Genomic DNA, 13351 nt, shown 5'->3' on the forward strand with positions numbered 1-13351 from the left:
CGCGGTGCGGCGGCAGCTGGCTACATTATATTACACCGATCGACTTGTTACACCTCACCCTTGAACATCGAACTCTAGACATTGTTAAAGCTATCTAATGACAATGCCTCTACTGGTGACAGCGAGCTCCACTCTGCGATAGTTCTAGGAAAGAATGGATTCTTGAACACTTCAATCCTTGATTGATAACTCTGGTACTTGAGGGCATGGCTATTTCTTGTTCTCTTCTGGGCTGGTATTAGGTACTTAGTAGTTGGGACGTCCACCAATAACACAATAATACATTGACATTCACTTGACAAGAAAGCCGTTTTTCAGCGGGTCGTCCGACTCGACTGTAAACTCGGCTGTCCCTGTGTACAGCTAAGGTCCCAATTACGCCGGTGCCCGTCGGGGATGAAGCCCCGGCTGGCCCCGGCCGGGTTCAGAAGTCGAGCGAGCATCGGCTGTTTTGGTCACAATTAAAAGTTTCCTTCAGTAGCATTTTGTTAGAAATTTTGTCACCCTCTTTGGTCGGTATCCGGCAGGCACCCGGCAGGTACCCAGCAGATTCTCTGACTATGTCTTGTATTGACCTATACGTAATGCAGAATTCACGTATTTGTTGTGATCATTTGATCTGTGAGGTCACACATTTTACCCGGGTTTACGAAGTACACACCTTATTCTGTTCATCTGGTCTGTGACGTAAGAAATGTGTCCCGGTGGAATGCCGGCAACCGGAGGGGTACCTCTCGGTGTTCTCACGATGAGGTCACGGCGTCTTTTTGTTAGCGGGGCCCGGGTAGAATTTAACTCAGAATTAAATTCTTATCGGGGCCCCGACGGGCCAAAAAATAGCCCGGTAGCCGCAAGGTGCCCCGCGGGGCCACGTCGGGGTCCCGCCCGAAAGTGGTAAAAAACAGCCCGGGAACTACCCGCCAGGGCCCCTTTTCCCAATTGGGACCTTAGCTGTAGTACGAATTCCCCGCCACTTCCACGATCACTGCGTCGAACTCGCCCCACTTGGTCTCCCTCACGTGCACGGGCCGGCCGGTCATCACGAAACCCGTGGTACCGCTCGCGAACTGCCGCTCTTTCGACGGGTCGATCTGTCCACGGCGATACTAAGGACAAGGCCAGAAAATATAGAATTGTGCAATTATGTACATAAAAAGTCATTAAATACTTAATTTTGGTTTTGTAAAACATATCAACATATTAGTTTGTAGTTGTTTGCCGAAGATAGTAACCGAATTGAGAATTTTTTGGCAGTGAGTGTATCTTTAATATTTGAATGAGTGTAATGGCGGCGTAACGACAGAGCGTTCGGCTCGGAACCAAGTGGTCCCGAGTTCGAATCCTGCCATGTCGACGTCACATAAATGTTGGAATAGAGAAAAAATCTTTTTTTTTTGGTCATTTCCTAAGCATGTACAAGTACGAGTAATAAAGCAAAGGAATAAAAACTATGACAGCAAAGACCCTTCTTTGTTTTGTCTTTTATCCCACCTGTACAGCAACTCTTGCCGTCGTGCCCGATCCACAGGGAGACCTGTCCACGGCGCCATCACCGAACACACAGGTGTGCACCGCCGGCGTGGGGCCGTCCTCATCCCGCCCATCCGTAATGATCGTCCCGAACAGGAAGGCCAGATCCGGATGTCCCGGGTGGCGTAACGGGACGGTCTTCTTCACGGCGTCTGAGACTGCAGTAGCCGCCGCCTTCACGGCTTCAACCGGAGCTGTGCGGAGATCTAACCCGACAGAGTTGTCAGGGAGAAGGGCGTAGAACGCTCCACCATACGCGATGTCTACCTTCACGCGTCCGTAGTTTGGAACGTCAACTTCCTGGTCGAGTGCGAAGACAAAAGCTGGAACACTGTGAAATCTGAAAATAATAGTAAAATTTAATTTTTGTTTCAAAAAATTTACAAAAAAGGTTCGTTTTACAAACGAAAAATTGGCCACGGGAAATTTCTTGACCTCAGGCTTTCTGATGAACTGGAATAATTGATTCGACTCAGTGAGAAGAGACAGTTGATAGACTGCAGTACTGAGTTTAGTTGATAGAGGGTGTTGTAAGTAAACCTTTGTTTGAGGATATTCTAACGTGGCCTTACCAATGTTCGGGGGCCCAAACCCACGTCACTTCTTTCCCAGCACAAGAGCTACCTACCATTCAAACTTCGTGCCCTTAGCATGTCCAGATCAGGAGATATCAAAACCGAACGTTCCGCTGCAGTACCATAACAAGTGTGTCCCAAAATCTAATTATTTCGAGGTTTCACCAAGACCTACCCATCTATCAAATATGAAGACAATCCTGTATTTTCTACAGTACAAGAACAGTACAACATGAATACTGTTTTTGTTGCTAATTCACTTCTTATCAATAGTTTTCCTGCACGTTACATGCAAGAGCAGGACAACATATGAGGCCATAGCCTCATGTGCAGGCTCCGGGCGGGTGAGAATTTGATACAGCGTTTTGAAGAGGCTTAACTTTCTTGGGTTTTCCATGACGCCGGCTCCACGGCGTCATCATCCAAAGAGCCCCTAAAAAAACTTTTTTGGGTGTGAATTCGATTGAATTTTTTTATTTTATTTTATTTCATTTATTAGGCTATATAAAACATATATATACAGCCAGGACTGCCCAACTAGCCAGAGGCTATTATAAAGGGCTAGCCCTCACAACAAGAACATAAACAATTCGGAACAGTTAACAGTTAACAGTGTCGGTTACACTTCAGATAAACATACTATTACATTCGCCAAAAAACAGTTACTCAAGCAACTGGATATTATTTTGAAAACGTCAGGTTTGACCTGATTTTGACGTTTTCAAAATCATATCCAGTTGCTTGAGTAACTGTTTTTTGGCGTATCGTATTACCTGGATGTCTAACCTTCATCGACATACTATTACATAACTACACGAAATTAGATGTGTGGTCCTTCGACATACGGATGTATGTACCAGAATTGTTTCCTTAATAAGATATGGGTCAATATGAAAAATATGTTATTTTCACAGTCAGCCATACTCAATTGATTCGAAATTTGGATTGAAGATTTCAGAAAAGACCAAACTTCCATTCGAGTGATAGAGGAATATTCATTTCATAGGCTATTTAAGCCCTATCGAGTTATCGTGTTTACAGACAGACAGGCACACACCAACGAACGCCCATGAAAACATAACCTTGTTGGTGAAGGTAATTATCCCCTCAGGGCCTACCTCTATAAACTCTATAAAAGCTGTCATGACTAGTTAGAGTTGTGAGCTTTAAGTGAAGGTGCGTCAAGCGGTTTGGCACATCATTACAAAATTGATAGTAATCATGTGCCCTGTGTAAATTCAGGACAGTCGGCAACGGTTAACTGTAAATTAAGAGGCATTTTTGTTCGAGCTTCACTAGATTTGGTATCTAAATATGTAAGAAAAAGTGATCACTGACAAAATTAAGTATATTCTATGAAGCACGAATTAAATGTACTTCACACTGTTCCCTTTGTTCCCAGCCGTCGTAAACAGCAACATGAGAAATAACTTATTGACCTTGTGACGCCTCATTATATGTCTGAAACGAATCATATCTAATTCGAAATGATAAATTATTAATCGTGATATCTAACCTTCATCAAAGTTCACTGAACCATATGATTGAACACGTACACGTACAGTTTGTGTTATTTAGACTACAATTACATTTAGGTTTAGTTTGTAGAATCTTACTAGTATTTCTCTTACCGTAGTAGACCGGGCGGTTCAGTCTTATAAGGGTTATTTCGTTCCAAAACAAGGCGTCTCTCGCACCCTTCCGTCTAGCCTTTGGCTCTTCTAATTCCAAGGCCATATGTACAGTAACGTTACACCTGCCAATCTCTCACACCCTTCCGTCTAGCCTTTGGCACTTCTAATTCCAAGGCCATATGTAACGTTACACCTGCCAGCTGACAACATCTCCCTTCAGCCTTTGTGCGAAAGTGCCTTTTGTGCTGAGGCACTACAGTTGACTGCCCATTGACAATGAGACCAAAAATAAGCTAAGGTTTGAAGAACGTAACTTTAGATGAGTTTGCAGAGTCTGGCTAGAGACGAAGGGGGTCAATTTAGGGGGGTCCGGGGGCATTTTGAAATTTTTAAACCTTCAATGACGCATTTTCCTGCCTTTTGAGAGGCAAAACTAGACACAGCATTGGTACACATAGGAAATGCTCGAGACCTTTGGTAGAAAATGCCACGAGAACAGGGTCAATAGGGTTCAGCCCTCCAAATGTGCTTTGCTTATGGCAGACCGTCGGGTGCCGACGATGTCCTCTCTCCTCTTTCCCTTCTGAGGTGGCGTTTTGCCCTCCTGGCCTCCGACAGCTCATTGAGTCTTCTCGTATAGAGCTGTGAGCCAGCCATGCAGGCGTTCCTCCACCCACTCCTGTCTGCAGCGCAGTGTTCCAGGTCTTGGGTGGGAATGTCACATTTTTTCAAGTTGTGTTTTAAGCAGTCCTTAAAGCGCTTATACTGTCCTCCGACCGCCCTCCTGCCATGTGTTAGCTCACCGTAGAGGACTTGTCTTGGCAGACGGTTAGGGGGTAGGCGGATTAGGTGACCAGTCCATCTCAGCTGTCTCTGTAGTAAGATGGTCTCCATGGGGTCGACGTTGGCCCTCCGACGTATTTCGACGTGGGGGACCTTGTGCCACCATTTGAGTCCGAGAATTCTTTGTAGGCATCGGATGTGAAAACGCTCAAGAGACCTTATGTGTCGTCTGTAGAGAGTCCAGGTCTCGCTGGCGTAAAGCAGGATGGACAAGCATACTGCCTTGTAGACCGCGACCTTTGTCTGGGTAGTTAAGTCCTTATTCAGAAAAACTCTGCTCGAGAGGCGTCCGAAAGAAGCAGATGCGAGTCCGATTCGCCTTTGGACGTCGTCAGTGGCGTCAGAAGGTGAGGTCAGGACCGATCCCAGGTATGTGAATGATCGGACGTTCTTCAGCTGTGTGCCCTTGATCTGTATACAGGGGGAGCTAGAACCTTGACCCTGGGACATCACTTCTGTCTTTCCGGTGTTGATACCCAGACCGGCACGGGTATATGCAGTGTCGAGGGTGTCGAGGTTCCTCTGCAGGCCAGCAGCTGAACGGCCAACGATGGCAGCGTCGTCAGCATACTGCAGCTCGAGGATGGTCTCGTGCTTGACTCTGGTTGGAGCTTTCAGTCTACGAAGGTTGAACAAGCTCCCGTCAAGTCGGTATGTCAAGTCGATGCAGTCCTCAGGGTTAATGTTCTTTTTGGCAGCAAGCATTACAGCAGCGAGGAACAGGTTAAAGATGACGGGCGCAATGACACACCCCTGTCTAACACCAGTGCAGACAGGGAAAGGGTCAGACTTATCACCGCCACCTAGAACTCTTACCATTGCCCCGTCGTGTAATGACCTCAGTACGGCTATGAACTTACCGGGACAGCCAAATCTCTTAAGGACTTCCCAGAGAAGTGGTCTGTTCACCGAGTCAAACGCCTTGGTGAGGTCGATGAACACCAAGTAAAGCTCCTGGTGCTGCTCTCTGCACTTTTCTTGTAACTGCCTTGCCACGAAAACCATGTCAATTGTGCTTCGGTCTTTTCTGAAGCCACACTGACTTTCTGGAAGGACGTCCTCTGACACGGACTTGATCAGCCTCAGCAGCAAGATCCTTGTCAGCACTTTACCTGCACATGACAACAAAGAGATACCGCGACTGTTGTTACAGTCAGCTTTGTCGCCCTTTTTCTTGTAGATGCTGACCAGATCAGCGTCCTTCCACTGTTGCGGTACGCAGCCTGTTTCCCAGGAGGCAGTAACAAAGGAGAGGAGGCATTGAGCAAGGGCTTCCCCTCCGCAGCGAAGGATTTCTCCCGGTACCCCATCTGGCCCTGCTGCCTTGTTGGGACTATGTAGAGCCTTTCTTATGTGACAAAATGTCCATGAAGTTCGTCCAAGGAGCGCTATATAGCTAATGTTCTACGCAGTTTTACTGCAATTAAATCGCTTGCGGTTAGAAGCGTTAGAAATGTTGAACCAGATATTATAGTAGTAAATTAATCCTTACCGGACACGCCCGCTTTTACCGTCTTGGTAGTCCACCCAGACTTTCACGGGACCTGTCGGGCACTCGATCACAAGTTCTGTTTGTGGCATTTTCGCAGGAACTATCCCATTGTCTACCACATATCGACCCAGCGCGATACACGCGTGTCCACACATCGTACTGTATCCCTCGTTGTGCATAAAAGCACGCCGATGTCGGCGCTTTTGTCGTCTGGTTCAACGAGCAGGGCCCCGAACATGTCGGAGTGGCCCCTCGGCTCCCACATCAACCTCTGCCGGAACACATCGAGGTTGTCCCGGACATAAGCTCGCTTCTCTAAGATGGTTTTCCCTTCGATTTTCGGGTAGCCGTCGGTGATGATTCACAGGAGCTCACCGGCTGTGTGCATTTCGACGGTTTTGATCACGAAAGGAGACGAATTGGGGTTGGAAAAAGTTGCCATGTTGGCGACGAACCTGGTCAGAGGTCATGTGCATGTAAACTTAGACCGGTCCTACAGCAAGGTCAAAAGGCAGATATCAAATCTACATCTGGTAACATTAAGGCGGTAAAATGTTCTGGTTGTTTCTTTATAAAGTAAGTTGCATTAACCCTACTCCGTTCCAAATACGTGTAAAAAAAACAGAACGCCAATATTTAAAACTAATGACGTTAGTAAGTTACGATGATTTAATATCTAATACGTTCATTGCAGCCGTGTTCATCTGATATTTCGTTAGTTATTCCATATCTGTCAAGTCTCTTCCCCTGTCAGTATATCTGAATTAGGCGTAGAACAAGACCATGTGTATCATACAGAATATTTATTGACACAACAAAAGTGCAGCCACTTTCGTAAGGTCTATAACTAGATTAAACTGGCCCAGAGTTAACGAAAGACTTTACACAAACACACTCTCCACGTTCCACAAACTCCTGACTACTAGGGAAGCTAAGATGGCCGCCGTGTGAGAGGACGTGTGAGAGGACGCTCCGACATTTTGAACATTTTGCCACGTCTGTTTTGTACTGTTTGAACTGCCAGCCAGCGAACTTTATGTGACAACGGTCTACATTTAACCGACGGATGGGAAAGCGACATAGAGGCTCCAGGGGCAGCAGTTCTGAAGAAAACAGTCCAAAATCGCGAAATTGCCCCCCTCCCAAGACAGCAAAAATGGCGTCTGGCGGAGCTACGCTGACATCGCTACCCCAGACTTACAGAAGCTGGCGCAGCTGATCTTTACTCAAACGAAGGAACAACAAGAAGCTACAGTAGATCAACTGAGGACGATGAATGAGAAACTTTCCACAAAAATCGACGCGCTAGACGCAAAAATGTCCGGTCTGTCAGCGGAGTTGAGCGCGGTCCGTGAGCGAGTCGGCGCGGTGGAATCTTCGGCAGAATTCCACGAGACAGAACTACAGAACCTGCGGAAAGCTCTCGACGAGGAACGGCGTGCGCGAGCGAAGACCGTCATCTTAGCCGAGAGATACTCAAGAAAGCCGGATGTGATAATCCGAGGAATACCTTTCAAGAAGGACGAGGACTGTACTCAGACACTCGGGAACTTTCTGACGACGGAACTACACATGGATTTAAAACCAACTGTCGCGGTACACCGTCTGTCAAAACCTACAACAACGCGTCCAAACCCACCCATTCTTGTTAGGTTTGTGAACTTCCACGACAGGGACAAACTGCTGTTCGAGGGACGTAAACTCCGTGGGAACATGAAGGGGCTGGCGGTTTACGAACATCTCCCCCCTCCCCTTCAGTCGGCTAGAGGAAAACTGGTTGCTGAAAGAGATGAAGTTATAAAGAACAAAGGTAAAGCCTCCATTGTTGTCCCCCCCAAATCCACCTATGCTGTTCTGCTCGTCGATGGGAGAGAGAAGAAGCGTATTGATGCGGTGGACTTACTGTTGAACTCTGAAGACATTAAGCCAACTTGAAGTTTACAGCATTAGCCACTTCGAACTGGATTTCACGAGAACTTTATTGACATTATCTTTCATGTGAACATCATGGACATTAATTTTCATGAGTACTCTATTTTTTATGTGAAGAAGTGGAAATAAATGAGGTTGTACTGTACTTTTGTGGGCTATGAGTATTTTCTTCTAAGTAAGATTAAGTAGAATATCTTTAGTAAGATAGAACAAAGGACTTGTCTTTAGAAATTCAATTTTTTACTTTCATTTCTTAATTTTGTTATTTTCTGTGATCATTGCTGGTGAATATCTAGCCCACAGAAGTTTTGAAGTTGATTTGTTTCCTCTTTTGTTGAGTTTATCTCATGTTAAATGACTAATTTGTTTATTACTTATGTTGTATTTTGATTTCACTGAATCAAGTGCTTTTGTTACCACCGGTGTTCAACCTGTTTATTTTGATTTCACTGAATCAAGTGTTTTTGTTACCACCGGTGCTCAACCTGATTATTTCATCACACTGGTATGGTGATTCTTGAGTTCCCCTTTTATTATGCTAATTAGCTTATTTGTATCCAGGTGGTACCAGCACAAGCTAAATATTTTCTGTGGTGAAAGCATTTAAGATGTTATCAAATAACATCCTAGGTGTATGGTAACAATCCGGAGTAAGAGCCTCAAACTTATAAGAACCTATACTCCTTCGAGGCGCCAAATTATGTTGTTATGGAACTTTTTGTTTCTTTTGTTGTTGTCTTATTATTTTTGTTACAAAGCCCTCCCTACTATAATGATAGTGTACATAGATTATGAGTCTTGCCATATTCTGAGTTCATTCCTTTGTTTCTGCAATGGAACATTGATTTATGATGATTATTATTTTGTTACTTGTATTCTGTTGATTAATATTATTCTATGTTGGAATGATATAAGCATAGAGCTTGTTATAGAATTGGTTTATATGATTTGGTATCTGATTTCTGTTTTGTCAGCATTCAAATTTATAGCTATAAGTTCAGGACTTCAGATACTTTGTTCAACCTACACGTACGTTGTACGTAATATTTGTTTCAGAACATTTTACTCAAGTTCTCTTTTGTTGATACCACTTATGATTTGCAGTGACAGTTATTTTGATTGTTTGGATAATTTTGATGTTCGCTTAGTCTTCCCCAAGTTTATTTTCTTTGTAGATTGGATCTTCCTACACCATACTCAATCCGGAGCCCCGATGACCTCTCCTGGCTTCCCTCTCCGAGACGTTTTTTCCCAGAAGTTATGTCAAAGGTAGAGTGCCATATATCTAGTTTTAATTGTAATGGACTGAGAGATGCTTATAAACGGAGGGGACTTTTTACTTGGTTAAGGGACAAACCTTACAACATTTATTGTTTACAAGAGACACATACAACCTTAAGAGATGAACAAATATGGCAGAACGAATGGGGTGGTAAAATATACTTCTCGCATGGTACCTCTAATCAAAGAGGTGTGGCTATTTTAGTTAAGAATAACGCCAGCGCTCAGGTTCATCAGGTCAAGACTGATGAAAGTGGGCGCTGGATCATTTTAGATATTGAGATAGATGGACTACAATTTTGTCTTGTTAATTTATATGCACCAAATGACGACTCACCTGCCTTTTTTAAGGAACTTGAGCAAGTCATAGATACTTTTGTGATAAGTGATGAACGTTTGATTGTTGTTGGGGATTTCAACACTGTGCAAAATGCATCAATGGACAGATCGGGTGTTCGACATCGTAATTATCATCCTAATGCACTGGAAGCGATCTCTGAGTTAAAAGGAAAATTTGATTTGCATGATATATGGCGGTTCAGAAATCCAAATGTTGTTCGTTACACCTGGCGTCGCGGCCTCCACGCTAGTAGATTAGACTATTTTCTGATTTCTTTTTCGTTGTTAAATAGAGTAACAAAATGTTGTATTGCGGACAAATTTAAATCCGACCATAATCTAATTACACTATCCTTTGTAACCATGGATTTCCCACGAGGACCTGGTTACTGGCAGTTTAATCAGTCTCTTCTTCAGGACAGAACTTTTATTTTACATACAAAGCAAGTTATGACTGAATTTTTTGAAAATAACGTTAATACTGCAAACCCACAAGTTGTATGGGATGCAGCAAAGTGTTTCTTGCGGGGACACTGTATTAAGTTCTCTAGCTGGAAAAAGAAGCAATACCTGATTAAGGAAAAAGAACTCATTAATGAAATCAATAATTTGCAAGCTCAGATCGACAACACCACCTCTCCCTCACCTGACCAGCTGGATGAATTAGCATGTAAACAAAAGCTTCTGGAATCTTTATACAATGAACGTTTAAATGGTATCTTGTTAAGATCTAAATCGCGCTGGATGGAGTTGGGGGAGAGGTGTACGAAATATTTTATGAATTTGGTCCGTCGTAATTATACTAGAAAAAATATCCAAAGACTCAAGAGGCCCTCTGGTGAGGTTGTTTCTAATCCAAAAGATATTCTTTCTGATCAGGTCAGTTTTTATTCTGCATTATATTCCTTTGAAGAAATACCAGTGTCCCTTACTGAAACAAATTGTGACGGCTTTTTTCCTTTGAACTATGGCAAACGCTTATCAAATGAGCAACAACAGGCTTGTGAAGGGTTAATAAATGAAGACGAGTTAAAAAACGCAATTTTTTCATTTCAATCTGGAAAATCACCAGGGTTAGATGGTATTCCTATTGAAATATATAAGGAGTTTTTTGATGTTTTTAAAGGTCCTATGTTACAGTGTTTTAATCATTCCTTTGTCTATGGGTGTCTATCAGACACACAGAGACAAGGTCTCATTTCATTGCTTTTAAAAAAAGACAGTAAAGGTGTTGACAAGGACCCAACTGATATTACAAATTGGCGCCCTCTTACTCTCCTCTGTTGCGATTCCAGAATTTTATCAAAATGTATTGCGCTTAGAATTAAACAGGTTATTTCATGTATAATTGAACAAGATCAAACTGGATTTATTAAGGGCAGATACATCGGGGATAATATTAGAAGACTTTTAGATACAATTGAACATTATGACAATGAAGGAAAACCGGGATTAATATTTATTGCAGATTTTAAAAAAGCATTCGACACTTTAAGATGGGATTTTATGTTTAAGTGTTTGGATTTTTTCAACTTTGGTCCACAACTAAAAACGTGGATAAAAGTTCTATATGAGAAATCAACAAGTTCAATTATTAATAATGGATATATTTCAAATCCATTCACGTTAAATCGCGGTGTACGCCAAGGTTGTCCTCTTTCCCCATACCTTTTTATAATAGCAGTTGAAGTCCTTGCCATCAAAATTAGATCCAATCATTCCATTAGTGGGTTAAAAGTTCATGAAAAAATTACTAAAGTCTCCCAATATGCTGACGATTCGAATTTCCCCTTCGAGCCAAATTTGGCTTCATTTCATGCACTTTTATCTGATCTAGAACGCTTTTCCAAGATATCGGGATTAGATTTAAATCCTGAAAAATGTAAAATTTTACGCTTAGGACCTTTAAAGTTTTCCAATTTTTGTTTGCCCACCCACCTACCATTTCAATGGGTAGATGGTGGTGTAGACGTATTAGGAATTCATATTCCTACTGACATGGATACACTTGTTGATGTAAATATTGAACCCCGTTTAGAACGTTTAGATAGGTTATTGCGCCCTTGGAAAGGCAAATCATTATCCTTGTACGGAAAAATTACTGTTGTTAATTCCCTGGTGGTTCCCCAGTTCACAAATTTATTTCAAGTTTTACCTTCGCCAAATGAATTATTTTTCAAAATATACGAGAAGAAGATCTTCTCATTCATTTGGGATGACGGGCCGGAAAGAGTAGCTAGAAAAGTATTGTACAATTCGGTGGAAAATGGTGGTTTAAAGTTAATTAATTTACGTGCCTTTAATTTAACTATTAAAGCTTCGTGGATACCCAAGATATTCTTTCACCCTGAGTGGTTTACTTCAATGGCCATCGCTTCTCATCCTCGTCTCAGTCTGAGTCTATTTCCCTTCATGCAGCTATCTTCTGCGCATGCCCTGAATCTTAAGAGTTTTCTCTTTGAAGCACTTGATGCATGGTACAAATTTCAGTACGTGGAGTCCGCGACACCAACAAACGTACGACAACAAATAGTTTGGAATAACTCCAGTATTACTGTTGATAGTAAGCCTATTTTTATAACTGCTTTGTATAATAGAAATATAATTTTTGTAAATGACTTGTTAGGTACAGATGGAAACTTTATGTCGTATGCTGAATTTTGTGAACTGTATCCAAATAGTTGTGAACAATTTCGATATCAACAACTTATATCTGCAATACCTAAAAGATGGAAAACTTTACTTACTAGTAATCAGTTAAAAGAGCTTGTATGTTTACCATTACAAAAAAATTATATGTGGTTAAAAAATACTAAAATTAATAAGTTTTTGTATAATTTCTTTCTGGCTTATACAAATGATGTTATAATTGCCCATAAAGTAAGGTTATCATGGTTTTATTATTTTGATAGGCCCATACCATGGCGAGAAGTATTTATAACATTAACTAAATGTACTATAGACCCTAACGCCCGATATTTTCAGTACCGTCTACTTTATAAATTTTTACCATGTAACAAAGTATTACAAACTTGGAATTTAATCGAATCCAGTACCTGTTCCTTCTGCCATAGTGATGAAGAATCTTACATACATATCTTCTGGGAATGTCCTCATGTGATAGCTTTTTGGAATAACGTACAAAATTGGTTAAAACAAGAAATTCGTGCAAATTTAGAATTAAATTCTTTTGTAGTTATGTTTGGGGATATTTCTACAAATGCATCCCCTTTAAATAATATCATTATATTATTAGGTAAGATTTTCATTTTCCGATCCCGACGTTTTAAGACTTTAAACTTCCAGTCTTTTAAAATATTAACATCTGTCTTTCAAAAGACAGAAGGTCTTATTGCATCTCGGAGGGGAAAGCTGGAGAAGCATCGGGGTAAGTGGGGAACTCTGTGTTCATTATAATTTCTGTTATTGTTATTATGTCATTGTTAAGATTATTTTCATTTCGTCAAGCTCGAAAGTAATGGCTTTATGGGAGGCTTTTCCGTTCTTTATGTTATTTTCTATTTGTACAAGCCGTCTTGGCGTTTCAGTGTACTTTCGTATTATTTACAGTTATTTTGTTGAATAAAATTAAAAAAAAAAAAAAACTCCTGACTACTGGCAAACCTGTTACTATCTACAATAAACTACGCAGAATCAACAACACACATCAACACAACACACGACTTTCACAGGCGGGAGGCTTTAGGCTACCAAAACCCAGAACT

General features: G+C 41.9%; 1 pseudogene; it reads right to left on the minus strand.

Moving 5' to 3' along the window:
* Positions 1–291: 291 nt before the first annotated feature.
* LOC109470358 lies at positions 292–6477 on the minus strand (annotated as a pseudogene).
* Between the last annotated feature and the right edge of the window lie 6874 nt (positions 6478–13351).

Source organism: Branchiostoma belcheri, unplaced genomic scaffold, assembly GCF_001625305.1.
Source record: "Branchiostoma belcheri isolate BF01 breed outbred unplaced genomic scaffold, Haploidv18h27 scaffold220, whole genome shotgun sequence".
NCBI lineage: Eukaryota > Metazoa > Chordata > Leptocardii > Amphioxiformes > Branchiostomatidae > Branchiostoma > Branchiostoma belcheri.